The 17,887-nt window shown below is 47.9% G+C and overlaps 1 protein-coding gene and 1 pseudogene across 1 annotated transcript in view; one reads left to right on the forward strand and one right to left on the reverse strand.

The window, feature by feature from the left end:
- Positions 1-17,887, forward strand: part of LOC136838021 (cylicin-2-like) — a 249,466-nt gene that overhangs the window by 160,509 nt on the left and 71,070 nt on the right. The gene's annotated exons all lie outside the window — the stretch shown is intronic.
- Positions 1-17,887, reverse strand: part of LOC136838017 (uncharacterized) — a 38,023-nt pseudogene that overhangs the window by 9,713 nt on the left and 10,423 nt on the right.

Consider the following 17,887-nt stretch of genomic DNA (forward strand, 5'->3'; position numbering starts at 1 on the left):
TAGGTTGGGAGCCACATAACAAGGGAGTTTGTGATTGTTTTCCATGGCAAATAGATCCACTTGAAGTCCCGGAACACGATGGCAGATCCAGATGAAGGAGTCCTTGTCCAGGGACCATTCTGACTCCAGCGGAGTCGATCTGGATAGGGAATCCGCCACCACGTTCCGTACTCCCGCCAGATGGGTAGCTGACAAATGCCAGCTGTGTTTGTTTGCTAGGGAGAAGATGGCTAACATCACCTGGTTTATCTGGCTCGATTTGGAACCTCCCCTGTTTATGCAATGTACTACTACGGCGCTGTCCAACACCAGCCTGATGTGAATCTGGTTGGCGGGACGAAGCTTTTTCAGGGTAAGAAACACTGCCATTGCTTCTAAAGTGTTTATATGAAACTGTTGGAACATTGTAGACCATGTCCCTTGTACTTTTTGTTTTGGTGAGTATCCTCCCCAGCCGCTTAATGAAGCATCTGTGTGGATTACCAGAGCTGGAGGAGGAAACTGAAGAGGGACTGACTTTGAGAGGCCCTTGACTGTGGACCATGGGCGGAGCCTTTTCTTTAAGATTTGTGGAATTGATGAGACCCTGTCCCTGAGCCTGACGTTGGCTCGTCTCCGCCACACTCTGTTTATGTCTTTTAATCTCGCTTTCAGGAGCAGGTCTGTTACAGAGGCGAACTGAAGAGAACCCAGGATTCTTTCTTGTGTCCGGCGGGAGGCTTTCCTGTAATTCAGAAACTTTCTGGTAGCTGCAGCTATTTCCTTCCGTTTGTTCGATAGAAGAGAAAGTTTGTACGAGGTTAGGTCCCACTGGATACCCAGCCACTGGAACCCAGCCTCCGGAGTTAGGCAGGATTTCCCCCTGTTCAACTTGAAGCCTAGGGACTCCAGAAAATCGATCACCGTGGTCGTAGCACTCCGGCATTCCTCGACGGTTGGAGCCCAGATTATCCAATCGTCTAGGTACGCTGCTAACGATATCCCCCGGGACCGCAACTGCTGAACTACTGTGTCTGCTAGTTTTGTGAATATCCTGGGAGCTATGTTGAGCCTGAAAGGCATTACCTTGAAGGAGTAGGCCTGTTTCCCCAGTCTGAAACCCAGGAAGGGAGAGAAGTTCCGCACAATCGGGACGTGATAGTATGCGTCTGAAAGATCGATAAAGGTGGTGACGGCTCCACGCGGAAGTAGAGTCCGTACCTGCACAACTGTAAGCATGCGAAATTTGTCGCATCGTATGTAATGATTTAGACGCGATAGATCCAGAACTACTCTTTGTTGACTGGAGTCTTTTTGGGAACAGTAAACAGCCTGCCTTGGAATTTGAGGTGTCTCACTTTCTTTATTGCTCTCTTTTGACCAGTTCCATCACAAAGTCCTGTAGAACTTTGGAGGAAGGTTGGTGAAACCTGGTCAAGGGAGGAGGGCCCTTGATCCAGCTCCAACCTAGACCTTTGGACACTATACTGTGTGCCCAAGGACTGAAGGTCCACTGGTTTCTGAACCAGTATAGTCTCCCCGCCCACCTGGCTGGGCTCACTGGGGTGGGGCGGGTTTACTACCTCTACCGCGGCCTCCTCTTCCCGGGGAGGGACTGTAGGGGCAGCCTTACCTCTATAAGGAGGCGCTAGTTCTACCTCCCCTTGCACTCCTGTTAAGGCCATGAAATGCCCCCGACCCTCATATGACGGGTTATATGCCGGAGACGACACATAGAAGGAGTGGCAAGGGAGTGTTGAGGTGGCTGAACCAGCACAAACTGTTGAGGTTGAGCCTTGGAGGTCGAGGGTTGGCTCACCGCCGAGACAGGTACCGCCTGAACAACAGGCTGAAGCTGCTGCCTTCTATGCCTCCTGTACCTCTTTCCCGATCTATATTGGGAGCCGCCGACTCTGGGGTCTTTCGGCAAAGGCCGAATACCCCACCGGAGCGCAGACTTTGATTAGCCCTGGTTGCCTCTGCCAGGACAGTAGTGACTTCATCTTCTGGGAACAGATTGGCTCCCCAGAAGGAACTCTTCATGAGCTTGTTAGGCCCATGTCGAATGGTAGCGTCAGTGAAAATGAACTTGCGGCAATTCAGCCGCACCACCATGAAGTCAAACAGGTCTGACTGGAATCCCGCTAACAAGGATTTCGTCAAAACCTGGAACAGCGACTCCTCGGAAAACGAGACGGCAGTTGCCTCCATCAGGCATAGCGAGTTCAGAGACCGACTCAGGCGACACAGTGCCTCGAACTCAGCTTTCAGGAGAGCTTCCGGCAGCTTGGGAAGCTGCTCACTAAACTGGTTGGAAGCGCAATCTGCGTCCAGTTTACCAGAAGTAAACGTGGCCGGAGCGTCCTTCCAGAAAACATCATCCCCAGGGAAGATGAGAGATGTGGGGTCCGTCTCTCGAAGTTGGGGCAAAGGTTTACCTTCACAACATGCTTGAGCAGTAGCAAGAGCTACTTTAGTCAAGCAGGGGGTTGGGAGTTTATCCCCAAGGGAGAACATGGTGAAGTTGCCCTTGAAGGGGGTCAACTTGGTGTTCTCCGCTTGCCACTCTGAGAAAGTGCGCATCAGAGCTGACTGCGCCTGGTCTCTAGGGAAGATCACTGTCTCCTTAGGGACCTTGTCAGAGCGTACCCAGGCTTCTTCTGTCAGCCTAGCGAAGCCTGGGTAGGGAGGCAGAAGATCTGGAGGGAAGAATTCCAGCTCCTCCAGTCTACGAGTGCCTAAACCTTCTATTGTTAAAGTATCTTCATGCCAGGGAGCATGAAGGGCTAAACGCCACGGGTTCCCTTTGTCGAACGGAGGGAGGGCGGAGGAGTCCGGGATGGGATAGTGTACCCCAGTCCCTCCGGAACGTGCTATATTGGAGATCATAGTCTCCTGGCCCTGAAGCCTCTCCGTGAGCTTACTCAGCTTTGCCTCTACCTCCGTAGAGAACCTCTCTAGAAGCATCCCCGCAAACGCCTCAGGGTCAAAGGCAGGCTGGCGAGGAGGGCTAGGCTTGGCCACTCTCTTACTCGCCACTTTGCCCGAGGTACTGGGTTTGCTCCCGGAGGCCACCGGACCAGCGTCCTGGGGCTTCGACGGGGGAAAGGGGGATGCTTCCACGACTTCTTCAGCTTGGGGACAGTAGATTGTGTTCTGTCCCTCAAGAGAGAAGATTTATGAAATCCCTGAAAGGAAGACACGGATGATGAAGGAGATTCAAAGAGGGTGCCCGCCCACACTGCCTCACTTACCTCCCTACCTACCTCCTGGTCCTGTTCTGTATTCATGGGTTCCAGGTCGAGATCCAACGCGGCGACATCCCCCGAAACGTCCTCATACAAGGAATCGTCCTGGATTGGCTGGGTCTCTTCCTGGATTTGCTCGATGATAGGGGCGGCCACCTCAGCAATCCGGGCGCCGGGGTAGAGTATGTTCCGGAGATTTTCATCAAGAACATATGGTTTCCCCGACGGAACGTTCCTACCAAACCCAGCCACCCAGGCACGGAGGGACTCGAGGGCATCCTTACAGGAGGATTCATCGGCCTGAAAAAGAGGGGGAGTATCAAAGGCCAGGTTATATAATGGTAAGCTCATTATAAACCAGAAAACTATTTGATATTAACTGTAAGAGCCCCGGAGGGGCGAGACAAGAAGAATCGGCTTACCGACTCGTCCTGGACACACCCGTAGAACGCGAAGCAAACCTCACAGCCATCCGGGTGCCACACAATCAGGTCGTCTAACCGGACCGCACAGCCAGCGTGGGTGCGGCATACCACGTGCCCGTAGGGCTGGTGCAGGACAGCAGTGCACCCGGGCTCCTCACAACGAACAGTCTGTAAGTGTGAAGAATACATGAACCTACTAATCTAAGATACCTTAAACTAAAGTAGGTACTAAGTAATTTCATACCATGCTACCGGAGCACTCCGGTGGGATGAAAAAAGATCATAAAGTATGAACCTACTCATCTAAGATAACTTAAACTATAGGTTTAAAAGTTTTTTCGTACCATACCGCCGGGATACTCCGGCAGAATGAATTTACTGAGCCAGACAGGACACTCTATCTCGAGGAACGCCGGAGATAATCCGGTCGAACTCAAAGATATGATCACTGAACTCATGGTACGAAGTAGATAAACTAGTTATGAATTTTTGAGTCCGGCGGCGGGTGAGGCCGCTTCTAAAACTAGTATAACAGATAAAGTGATGTACAAATAATTGGTTAACAACATAATAAGAATAACAAATCATAGACCCCGGGTTCCGCACAACCCCTCCGGGATCCCGAGCCTCTGAAGCTAGAGTCCAGTAGGAAGGTGAGGCAGTACATCACAGCTGATCATAATATGGTCAGGTGAAAAGCCAGTCAAACCTATCCACAAAGACGCAACATGCCGAAGCATTAGCCTGGCGGAGCAACGGGAGGGCCGGGGATGGCGGAAACTGAGCCCTGAAAGTGGTCGGAAACCTGCTTGATCCGGAGAGAGCGAATCAACGAAACACTTGTTCAAGTAAATGCCGGTAGGACTGATCCCAGGAGGGAGCGTGTCCCTCAACTAGGATAGGCCTGTCTACCTCGGGGTGACCATCGAAAGCCCGACGTCTCGCACGCGAGGAGATGACAAAAACTAGAACCTCAGGAAGGAAAACGGGGGGGGGTGGAAGGATAGTACTAGTAGGAAAGGGTCCGGAGAATAAGAACAGGAGACTGGGGTAATACCCTCCGCTCAACTGTAACCCCGTAAGGTATACGGGGAGACCGTGACCCACTACAAGTACCGGGGAAGGAGAAGGGGTGGGGTTAATATAATATCAAACCCCATACACTCTCACCCTGCTAGTCGGCATAGCCTAGGTGACCAGGAGGAGAGAAGGGAAGGGGGAGGAAAGAACAGGGAGAGAAATTCCTGTGTCGAAGGCCAACCTTAACCGACTAGAGTAAGGGGTTGTGTGAAGCATGAAGGAGATCTCCCAAATAAAATCCTCTTCCCCCACTGGTGATAGAGGGGGGGGGGGAAAATGGGGTCTCAACTTCAGCCACCCAAACAAGCGGAAGGCGGATGGTACAACAACAGAAACTCCCTCGACCTGACTCCTCCCCTCCTACCCTCTCAAGCGATAATACGGGAGAGCAGGAGGTTAGGAAAACAAAGGATAAAGAGGTAGCCTAGTTCATTCATTAGTGAAAGAACTAGGCTAACACACCCCAAAGGATATAGTATGTTAACCAAAGTAAAAAATAACCATCAAATAATCATCAAATAAACTAAAAATATATGCTTGTGCTAGGCTATAGCCTAACCGAACGAGGCGACAAAACGTAAACAGCCAACAGGCCGAACCTGACGCCACGTCCGGGTGAACGTATTATAATTTTCACGTCATCAAGCACATATAGTGAAAAAATTTTTTATATCACACTTTACAGAAAGGGAAACATCCTGGGGAGAAAACTAACGAGTGAAAACTTCGGATACCTTAAACAGTCGAAAGAACCCCTATGAGAGGAAACTCGTAAAGAACAAAATTAAAGGAGACCCAAAGACACACCACGAGAGAACGCCACCAGGATGCTCCCCGATGGGGAATTAAAGATAAACAGTGTAAACTAAACGACCAATAGAAACCCAAACAGAACAAGCCGAATGGGTATACCTCGAGGTCGGTATGGCTGCCAAGAGGGACGCCATAAAAACCACGTATAATTTATGTATACGGGCTTAAACAGCCAGACTTATCATAAAAACCCCAAAAGAAGATGGTACTTAACTTGGAAACAGTAAAGCTGCTCGATGCCATGCTGAATTAATGGGAAAAATCCAAGAAAAGCACAAGCGAAAATCAAAATAGATCGCAGCGATCACGTGCTAGAAAGGAATGTGTTCAGATGGCGCTGGGGTCGCTGTTTGGCGGGCGGGTGAGTGCGGGAGTTGGGTCGGCTCTCCGCTCTTCCGGGGGTTTTGCCATTGGGATGTCTTCAGAGTGTGGTTCTGTGGTGGTGATGACCTCACTCACCCTTGCCCATACCGACACCTATTTTCATTATAGATGCTCGATCTGGGGGTAGTAACCCCAGCATTCCTGATAGCTTTTTTCTCTGGTATATTTAGCAATATTTATACCTAGAAATTCGTGCTACTAAGGAATCTCACCGGGTGACACAGGGACGAGCTCAGAAAAAGAATTGTAGTACTCTCGAGTGAAGTCTCCCCTAGGGAACGAACTTTTCTATGGATGAGAGAGCTCCCAGTAAACTCATCCATTCATTGGCCAAAAATGACGGGAGACAGAGGAATATCTGAACTGTCCGAATGCAGGCTTTTATTCTCTTGTCGGACGAAAAAGCCTGAAAATCCTGAGAGTTGATCTTCATTCCCAAATAAAGAATTGATTAACTTGGGACTAATTGGGACTTGTCTAGATTTATCAGCAGGCCCAATTCTTGGGCTAACGCAAGAGTCTTCTTTAGGTCCTCCGTGCAACTTGATTCCGAGGGGGAGTGTAGGAGCCAATCGTCTAAATAAGGGCAGATGTTGATCCCCATGAGATGTAGCCATTTTGCCATTGGGGCAAAGACTCAGGTGAAAACTTGAGGAGCTGTCAAAAGTCCGAAGCACAGCGCTCGAAATTGGAAGACCTTGTCCTGGAACATGAACTGAAGATATTTCCTGGCCTCCGGGTGTACTGGAACGTGGAAATGTGCATCCTGCATGTCTATGGTTGCCATCCAATCCCCTTGACAGATGGAAGAAAGAACTGAGTGAGTTGTTTCCATTTTGAATTTCGTAGTCTGAATATAGAAATTCAGGGCGCTGACGTCCAGGACAGGTCTCCAACCTCCCGATGATTTTGGGATGACGATTAGGTGGTTGTAGAACCCTAGCGTGTTGACATTTCCAACTATTCCTATGGTTCTCTTGGTGAGGAGAGATGAAACTTCCTGTGATAGGACCAAATACCTCTCTGAGTCTAAGGAGTAGGCCGCCAAGTTGATAAGAGAGGACACTAAGGGAGGTTTCTCCCTGAGTGGGATGGAGTATCCTACTTTGATCACCTTTAAAACCCAAGGTTCTACATCTCTGTCCTTCCACTTTCTCCAAAAGTGTTGAAGCCTGGCCCCCACTGGTACGCAGAGGAAAGTATCCTCACTTACAAGAGGAAGATTTGTTTGCTGACTTCTTTACTGGCCAAACGGACCTAGAATACGCTCGGGAACAGGGCTGGAATCTACCTCTACTTCCTCGAAATGTTTGCTGTAGAGGGGAAACCGTTCTAGGTGCAAACAATGCAGAAGATGAGGAACGTCCAGACTCCTTAGGACGTTTGGTGGACGGGGTCAGCAAGTCTTGTGTGGATTTCTTTTGCAGCTCTGCTGCGATATGTTCTACTGCAGCGCTGGAAAAAAGTTCCTGTTGATTTAAAGGAGCAAAATGGAGTGCGGATCTCTGGTGGGGAGTGGCCCCTTTGGAAGTGAATGAACAACACTGCTCTCACTTCTTAAGTACAGTACTCCCACCACGAACAAAGCTGCCAGCTCCTGGGATCCATCCCTGATCGCTTTATCCGTGCATGAGAGCACTCCCAGTCAGTCTGTAGCGAAGTTAGCTTGGAGAGAGGCGCAATCTTCTATTTTCTTTGCTAAGGCGCCTATTGTCCAGTCAAGAAAACTTAAGATCTCGAAGACCTTAAAGATATCCTAAGTCAAATGCTCGAGTTCAGAAGTCATAAACAAGATCTTGGAAGAGGAGAAGGCGGATCTCCGTGACGAGTCAATTAAACTGAAGAAAGGCCCTTGGGAGGAGGCAGTAACTCCCAACGACGGCACTTCCCCAGTCACATAGGATAAGTATCTCCTCTTGGATAAGAGATAAGGAGGAGTGCAGAATACCGCTTTCCCCTTTTTCCTCTTTTCTGTCAACCAGCTCTCAATGCTTGACAGAGCTTCCTTTGACGACTTCGATAGCACCATCTTACGTAGCCTTAGAAGCTGCTGTAGGCTGTCTCATCATAAAAGAAGAACCCGACAAAAAGAGAATCGCTGGAGAAAAGAAGTCTGGGAAGCAAAACAAGAAATATTTCAAAAGGGAAGTGTAGGGTGAAGGCTAATCCTGGACCATTGTTTAGTCGGTTCCAAAGCTGGATCCTGAACCAGACAAACAGTGGAATGCAGTGCCAGATGCCCAGTCGCCCACTTGGAATGGGCGTGATCGCTCACTGACGACCGCTCGCCAACTATTTGTTGAACTGGTTCAAAGGGTGCATCGGATCCTCTACATCCCACTGTGTGTTTGGATCCATTGGATCCCACTAAACACTTGGATCCCATAGATTCCACTTGACAAATGGATCCCTCGGATCCCACTGGACGAATGGATCCTTCAGATCCCACTGGACGACTGGATCTCTCGGATCGCGACAGATGCCTGGATCCCTCAGATCCCATTGAATGTCTGGATCCTTCTGATACCACTAGGTAGTTGGATCCACCAGATCCCACTGAACTGGGTCCTCTTGGATGCCCAGATCCCTTGGATCCTAAAGTACGATCTCCGTGTTTCTTAGAGATCCGCTTGGGTGACAGAAACTGACGCTCTGACACAGACACTACAGGCAACATGTTAGATGGATCATCCCAAAAACTACATGAAGGTTTGGGACTCAAATCCTGATCTCTGTTCCACTTGCACGGGATCAGAAATTCGGACTAGGCCGCGGATATCGGCCTTTTCAATGGCCTGGATGCACTTTTGAAGCACAAGCTGTGCTTTGCACTGGGATTCATCGGATCCCGAATCCGCATCACTCGATGAAAGTGCAAGAACTTCAATATGGACGCCTTCCAGTGGCTGTCTGCCGAGTCCTGGTAATCCTGAACAACAGCAACAGGCTCGTTTGAGGGGGCAACTACCCGAGGGCAAACCCCACCGACCTCCCTGGGACTTACAGTTTGTCTCCTCCCAGGTTTAGGGGAGTTTGACAGGGACCTTCGTCTAGGAGCATCAGTGGGATGAGTAGCCACCTCCTCCACTGACACAACACTTGCACTGACGTCACTGGCACTAACCTTATCCACAAGGCCCCTCACTGAAGCCCCTATTTGAGCTACAGTGTTTGCTAAGAGACCAATTTTCTAGTCCATTCTGGCTTCCAGACTGGCTATGACATTGGGTTCGGAAGGTTGGAAGTTGGATAATGGAGTCACAGGTAAAGTTGGAGGACTGCTGATCAGGGAAAATAAAGATATAGGAGTTGGAAGGGCATGCAAAACAGGAGAACCCTGACTAACTGAATTTTTAGCTTCGGTCTTAGCTGCCGCTCTCCTATGTCTGTTTTTCTCAAGTTTGTCTAAGTAACTAGTTAAAGGCTTCCATTTCCCCTGATCCCATTCTTTGCATTCATCACAGTAAAGACTTGAGAGCAAGTTTGTCCTCTACATTTACAACAAATGGTATGAGAGTCATAATTGATAGAAGTGAGTTTGGTATTACAGCCTTTGCTGCAAAACCTGCTACCAGCAGAACTAGAGTCAGACATATCCTGTGAAACAAAAGTCCAATAAGCTAATGCAATTAGCGCAATCATTACCAAGACACGGAATACTTCACTAAAAAACGATGAAAATCATCCAGCGAATTATACTAAGTCAAAAGAAAGCTGAAGTTAACAAGCATGTTACGCTGTCAACCAGCAGAAACGAATTGGGCTCGTTAGTAGTGTTGTACCTATCCTTCCCTGAAAGTGGGTGGGGGGGAGTTACCTACACCAAAATATTGGAATGCTACCGCGAATTTTCAAATTTAAGCTGCCGATAAATGAAACGTAATAGCTATGTAGTTACTTGGTAAGTTACTTATATCAAAATGCCTTTTTTTAACATACCATCAAAATACAGCAAAGCCCCCGTATTCGCGTTCACATGATTCGCGGGTTTCTCTGTGGAACATATCTAGCCATTATTCGCGGAAAATTCACCCATTCACAGTATTTTTCACTGAGAAATATTCACTAATTACTGTATTTTCATATAATTTTCATGAATAAATGCACTTTTTGTGATAAAACTATTAAAACACTCAGGTATATGCATTTTTACAGGGTTTTTCTGTGTTTAAACTGTCAAAATGGGCAGTTCTAAGTGTTTTAGAGGGGTTTTAAGTATTCGCAGATTTTAGCTATTTGCGGGGGGTGTGGGATGCATCCCCCGCGAATACGGGGGGTTCACTGTAGTAAACCTATTCACACCAAAAACAGCTTTGGAATATGAAAAATAAACCATTCATACCATGGAAAATAATCACAGCAAACAAAAGACAAATCTGGAAACCTTAATATTATCTCAAAAAGTTTCAAATAATTTCAACAAATAATCCTATCAGTAATATACTGGAAATGAAAACAATAACGTATTTTGAATGAAAATTGTGAACCTCAATAAAGTCTTGAGATTGTGTCTTCCTATTCAAATCCTGGTAAGAATAGACCTTAGTCTGGAAAAATGATGCATTATTAGTCCAAGTGGAACAGTCAGTCAACTCTTAATCTACTTTGTCTTTGTACACACAGAACAATTAAGGATGCAATGGTGCCATGAAAGATAAGGGTTTTATGCATTACAACAATAAACTCAGGGTGCCTCTTTTGACAGATGAAATTGACACTTTTAATAGATAAATTTGGACACTGAATTCAGCATGGCTTAAAGATTTTACATTGTGAATGTACAGTCTGATAGTGACAAGGTCTAAAGTTGGTTTTTTATACTTCATTTATCTATTACCAACATGTACCCACTTTGGTAAGGTATGGAATGGAATGAAATGGAATATAAAATTTAGACCAAAGGCCAAGCGCTGGGACCTATAAAGTCATTCAGAGCTGAAAGAGAAATCGAGAGTAAAAAGGTTTTAAAGGCATAACTGGAGGAAATCTTTTGCAGTTGCACTATGAAACAATTGCTATGAGAGGGTGAAAAGTAAGTTGGAAGAAATAGAATATGACCGGAGGTAGGATAAAATAAATGAAAGGGGTTGCAGCTGGGGGCTGAAGGGATGCTGTAAAGGACCTCAGGTAATGCCTGCAGTGTACTGCATGAGGTGCACAGATGGCATGTCCCCCTACGAGGGTTAGCCTACTGATAATAGATAAATTTGGTAGTAAAATTCATCAAGGGTTAGAGAGTGAAACAATGATTTTTTTTATACTGTGAGCATACAGTCTGATAATGACAAGGTTTAAAGCTACTTTTTTTTATGCCTCATTTATCTATTACCAGCATGTATTAACCTTGGAAAGGAACCTACGACATGACACTCATTTTTAACAGCCTGAATTGATTCTTCTAAACTGCAAACCTATGGTTTGACTCTTACAAGGTCTAAAGGTACTCTTCTACAGCCCAATTCTTCTACTGACTCTGCGCAAACATATTCAAAACAAGCATTACCTTTTAGTGAGGGTTTGTAGACACTCAGCTGACCTTACCTTTCCAACAGCAGACTTGATGTGGTACTTGTTTTCGCTAGAGAGTGAGCGATAAATACTAAGAGGGAGGAGTTGTCTTCAGTCTTCTTCTTCTTCATGGCGGATTCAGTGAGTGGTCATGGGGCATTTGATAATGTTGAAGGAGCTAAGCCTGAAAGAGATTATAATTTAATGTCATGAATTCAACAATACAAAATTTTAAATGTAAGTTTGAAATACAATCAACTTGTAAAATGGCATTTTTATACTAAAATAAAGTTTTATATAATTATATATAAAACTTTATTTTATTATAATTACATAGCTTTACTTTCTAACTAGTTCGGCAGCTAAATTTTGAAAATTTGTGGTAACGATTCTTTTTTGTGGGGGGAGGAGAGGCACAACTCAGCAAAGCACTTCAATTTGTTTGTGCCTAAATGACCATGTGAGGGGAGGAGGGTGGGTTCCCATTCTGTAATTACTTGGTAATTATGTACAGAAATGATATTTTAATGATAAAATAAAGTTTGTTCATACTTACCTGGCAGATATATATATAGCTGTATTCTCCGAATCCGACAGAATTTCAAAAACTCATATCTGCCATGCAGTGTGGCCAGGTGGTTTAGTACCCATTCCCGCCGCTGGGAAATATCAACCATTCCCATTTTCTATTCAGATTTTCTAGTGCCACTGTCTCCTGAGGGGAGGTGGGTGGGACTATGATTAATATCTCTGCCAGGTAAGTAAACAACAAACTTTATTTTATCATTAAAATATCATTTTGTTTGGGCATGAGACTTACCTGTCAGATATATATATAGCTGAGTCCCACCATTGGAGGTGGGAAGAGACAGAATAGGATTTAGGAAACAAATAAATGTACTTGACAGCCCTTCTTCCTTACCTGTTAGCATAGCTGACTGTGGTTACTGTCACCCAAGCCTGCTTCTGCTTTACTAGAGTCTCCAGCAAGGTAGTGACCTATATAGCTGGTGAGTTCTAGATGATCTGTCCACGGGGCCGTGACCACAATGGGACTAGATCATATCACCATACTGAGAGGGCAAAAGGACAACGACCAACCACCTGACCACCTGTCTAAGACATTAAACCTAACATAGTGCTAACGACTGGGACGTCCACCTCCAACACCAACCCAACAACCAAAAACACAAAAACAAGATTAAAAATCAACTAACCTCTAAAGGATAGGATGAGTTTGCTCTCTGCCCCCAACATTGCGTCTCGAAGAAAACGTATGGTCCTAGAGAGAAGAGCAGTCTTATCATAAGTCGTCTTCACATCCTCAAATAATGAGATGCAAACACTGAATTGCATCTCCAGAAGGTGGTACCCAGAAGCAATCCTTAAGAGACATGTTCTTCTGAAAGCCACCGATGTCGCAATGGCTCTCACTTCATGAGCCTTGACTTTCAGAAGTCTCATGTGCTGTCTTGGCAGGACAATGAGCCTCTTTGATTGTACTTCTTAAAAAAATGCCAGAGCATTCTTGGACATCGGATCTAGTCAGGATCTTCTAACAGAACACCAGAGACTGTCCAACGGGCCTCCCAGCTGTTTCTTCTTGTCTAGGTAGAATTTGAGAGCCCTGACAGGACACAGGACTCTCTCTGACTCTTGCCCAAGAATTTCTGTCAGACCTTTCATCTCAAAGGACTCTTGGGCCAAGGTTTGAAGGATTTTCATTCTTTGCAAGGAACATAGGGCTTAGGAGCAAATACGGCATGAGCCCTCTAAAGCCAATAATGCTTGCTGAAGCTTGAACTTCACTAACTCTCTTAGCAGAAGCCAGAGCAGTTAGGAAAATAGCCTTCCTTGTCACATTCTTGAAGAGATGCCAAAGAAAGAGGTTCAAATGTTCTGACATTAAAAACTTTAGAACAACATCCAAATTCCAGGAAGGCGTCCTGGGCTTGAGGTACTTAACAGTCTCAAAGGATCTCAAGAGATCGTGAAGATCTTGTTGTCCTAAATCTTCAGACCTCTGTGTCTGAAGACTGCCGACAGCATACTTCTGTAGCCTTTAATTGTCGGAGACAGCCAGCTTTTCCTTCTCCCTCAAGATGAAGCAGGAAATCTGCTATCTCTGTCACAGAGGTCGTGGTTGAGGATGTCCCCTTGCTTCTGCACCATCTTCCTGAAAAACCCCACTTAGACTGGTATACGCACATTGGAGGAGGGTCTCCTGGCGCTGGCAATAGCCTTTGCAGCCTGCTCTCAAAAACCCTCGCTCTGCCAGTCCTTGATAGTCTGAATGCAGTTAGATTCAGAGCGGGAGGTTTTTGTGGTACCTGTCAAAATGGGGCTGTCTGAGAAGATCTACTCTCAGTGGGAAGCGTCCTGGGAAGTCCACCAGGAATTCCAGACCTCTGTGAACCATTCTGCCACTGGCCAAAAGGGGGCGATCAACGTCATTCTGTGCCCTTCTGAAATAGCGAACTTTCTGATTACCTCCCCAGAATCTTGAATGGAGGAAAAGCGTATCCGATCCATTCCCTTCCAGTCCCAGAGGAGGGCATCTACTGCTACTGCTCCTGGATCTGAGATCGGGAGAGCAGTAGTTCTCAAGCCTTTTGTCCTGGACATGAGTCGAAGAGATCCACCAAGGACGCCTTCCCAAAACCTCCACAGCTCCTGACACACCTCCTCGTGAAGGGTCCACTCGGTCGGTAGAAGTTGTTCTTTGCCGACTGAGAAGATCCGCCCTCACATTCCTCCACCCTGCCACAAACCTGGTGAGGAGTCGTGATCCCCTCTCCCTCCGGGCCCAAACAACATCTCCTTGCTGTTTCGTAAACAGGGACCGGAATGAGTTCCTCCCTGTTTCTTGAGGTATGCCAGGGCTGTGGTGTTGTCCTAGTTTACTTGTACCACTGATCCTGTGACACTTGGCTCTCAAAGAATTTGAGGGCCAGCAGGATGCCCACGGAAGTTCCTTGAGATTGATGTGCCAGGACACCTGTTCCCCTCTCCAGGTGCCTGACACTTCCTCCCCTCCTAGTGTTGCTCCCCATCCCTCCCTGGGAGCGTCTGAAAACAACACTAGGTCGGGGCTCTGAAGGCTGAAGAAACCCCTTCTGCCAACCTCTGAGGGTCGAACCACCACCTCAGGTGATTCTTTACAACGGAGAGATCTGGAATAACGCTGACTCCTCTAGATCCTCCTTGTCTCCAGTTTTCCACCAGGAAAAACTGGAGGGGTCTGAGATGAAGTCTTCCCAGGAAACAAACTGTCTCCAGCGAGGAAATGGTCCCCAGCAAACTCATCCATTCCCTCACCGAGCATGTTTCTTTCCCTAGGAAGGCATGAGACTTTTCTAAGCATTGCTGCTGACGTTCCTGGGATGGAAAAGCTTGAAAAATCCTGAAATCCATCTGAATCCCCAGATAGACAATGGACTGCGCGGGATCAGATGGGACTTTTCTTCGTTCACTAGAAGTCCTAGGGACTGGGTCAACTCCAAAGTCGATTTCAGGTCCTCCAGACAAAGATCTTTGACTGTGAAGAGGCTCGGATGAGCCAATCGTCCAGATAAAGCGAGATCCTTACCCGCCAGATGAAGCCATCTCGCCACATTCCTCAAAATGATCGTGGAGACCATGGGGGCTGTGCTTAGCCCGAAGCAAAGAGCTCTGAATTGGAACACTCTTCCCCTAGTACAAACCTCAGGTATTTCCTTGAAGGGGATGAATGGGGACATGAAAATATGCGTCCTGTAAGGTCCAGAGAGACCATCCAATCTCCTGGTCTTAATGCTCCTAGAACAGACTGGGACGTCTCCATCGTGAACTTTTCCTTCACCACGAAGCGGTTCAGTCTGCTGACATCTAGGACTGGTCTCCATCCTCCCGACTGCTTTCGGAACTAGGAACAGTCGGTTGTAAAAACCTGGGGAGTCCAGCTCCAGGACTTGCTCCACAGCTCTTTTTCTCCAGCATTTGCTTCTAAAAGCTCGAAAAGGATCTGTTGCTTCTCTTGATGGTAGGAGGCTGACAGATCCTTGGGCAGTTGTTGTCACAGAGGTGGCGTCCAAGAAAGGGGATCTTGATATCCTCTCTTTAAAACTAGAGGGGACCAGGTGTCCGCCCTCTTTCTCTCCCAGGCTCCAGCAAAACTCAAAGAAGCCTGGCTCCTACAGGTGTCTGGAGGACTGAAAATCACTTCTGCCCCTAGGTTTAGGTGGGCTCCGCCTCTGGAAAACCTCTTCCTCGGGAGACGATCTCGAGGAAGAAGCTCCTGAAGAAAGGGCTTCTTCTTCTTGGAGGTCTGACAAGGGTACCTTCTCCGACGAAAAGGGACTGCCGGGTCGTCTTGGAAGACTGGGCCAAGAGGTCTTGGGTGGCCTTCTCCTTCAGGCTAGCGGCGAGATCCTTGATTAAAGACTGGGGAAAAGATGGGACAACAGCGGGCAAACAGCAATTCTGCCCTCTGGAGAGGAGAAACTGACTTTGCAGTGAAAGGAGCAATAAAAGGCCCTCTTCTTCAAGAGGCCCAGCTCCAAACAAGGGAAGCCAGTTCCTCTGAGCCATCCCTGACTGCCTTGTCCATGCAGTTCAAAATGCTGGACAGCTCCCCAGGCTGATCGAATTCGGGACTTCTAAGCTTGACATCCAAAGCTCCCAAACACCAGTCCAGGAAATTGAAGACCTCCATGGTTGAAAAGTCCCTTCAAATGGTGATCCGTCTCCACATAGTCCAAGACACCTTGGCTGCAGACAGGAGGGACCTTCTGGGTGCATCCACTAAGCTGGCGAAATCTCCCTGGGACGATGAGGGGAGACCCAACTCTTGAGCCGATGTCCTCTCCGGTCTCGTACCACATACCTGCCTTGCCGCTAAGCTTGAAGGGAGGCAGGGCAAAAGAAGTCTTGCCTGCTTCCTTCTTTTCCTCCATCCAGGTGTTAACCTTCTTGAAGGCCTTCTTCATAGCCAGAGATGAAGTCATCTTAACAAACCCCGGCGCTCTCCTCGTCTTGGACTTGAAGCTAACTGCGAAGGAGAAGGAGGGGAGACTAAGAGAGTCTCCAAACTTTGAACCAATCAAAGCAAACAAGTCTCTTGAGAAGACCGAGATAACACCTGGTAGTTGGTAGACGAGGAAGAAACAGGAGGTTGCTCAAGGTCTGCAGGCTCCGAAGGCCAGAGACTTCTCCTCTTCAATGGGAGAAGCTTGAGAGTCTCCCAAGACCTGGGAGAACGAAGGCCTGCTGCCAGACTGGCCAACACGGAGAGGGGCTCTTCTCTTCCCGCAGAGCTTTGATTGCTCTGAAGCGTCACCTAGCAACCAAAGAGCGCCTGGCAGGAGAAAAGTGCTTGCTGGGAGTCCATCCAGGCGTCCAGCCGAGCGTCCTGCACGTCAGCGAAGAGCGCCCTGTCGAGCAGCTAGCGTCTGAGCGTCCAGGGTAGCTGCGCTGCGGGCGCGTCACGCTGCGCCTGACGAACGTCACAATGGCGATCCAGCGAGCAGTGAGTGCGACAGGGAAGAAAAGGAGGTTGCTGAGACGAAGGAGGTGACGGAGAGCGAAAAGCATCGCTGGAGAGGGTGACTTTCTGGACCTCTTAACAGGCAGCCTCGAGTCCTTCCTACAAGAAGAATCTGCTTCCCTCTCAGCAAGAAAGAAGCCAACTGAGCTGCATGTCCCGCAGAATTCTCTTGGAGGAAAATCTCTTCTCGGGGAAGAGCTGATCCAGTGAGAAGACTCCTGGCGAGGGCGACGGGGATCTTCCTCCTCACGAGCTAACCGGAGCTCTCTCCCTGGAGCGACTGGGGCGCTCAAAAACGTCCTCCTCTGAAGACGTCCTGGTCCTCTTCTGAGGCGGGAAAGCGTCAGCCGAACCCAGATGACGGTGAAACAACGCCTTGAGAAAGAAGGACGTCAGAAGCAGAAAAACACCTCCTCTCTGGGATGCCTTCTCTTCAGCCAAGGCAGCCTTCCGAGCTCCACAGGGTCTGCGCGGGAGGACGCCTCGGGGGATGCTCTAACAGTCCTTCAGGATACGTTTTCGCCGCCTCCTCCACTGGTCCTGGCAGCCTGGGAAGCGACAACAGGTCCTGCCGAGCAGGGGAGCCAGATCGGTGGGAAGCCCCGTCCACTTGCGGACACTGACAAATGCCTATCACTCTCCCTGAGTCCTGGGAGTCCGACAGAGGTCCAGGCCTAGGATCTCGTTATTGGCCATTTCTGATGACCCTCCACAACACTGAAGGGGATCACTGAAACCACTGCACTTTGAAGGAGATGTCAATGTTATTCCAGAGTCACGGATGGTGTTCATAATCTCCGTCAGGGCCATACCCTCCGCAGACACAACCTTAGGGCCATAAGAAGGCAAAACCACAGGGATAGGTGATACTATGTCTACAATTCCTTATCAGGAGAGGAATTAATACCCTGACTCTTAAAGCACTC

The sequence above is a fragment of the Macrobrachium rosenbergii genome, unplaced genomic scaffold (assembly GCF_040412425.1).
Source record: "Macrobrachium rosenbergii isolate ZJJX-2024 unplaced genomic scaffold, ASM4041242v1 13908, whole genome shotgun sequence".
NCBI classification, from domain to species: Eukaryota; Metazoa; Arthropoda; class Malacostraca; order Decapoda; family Palaemonidae; genus Macrobrachium; species Macrobrachium rosenbergii.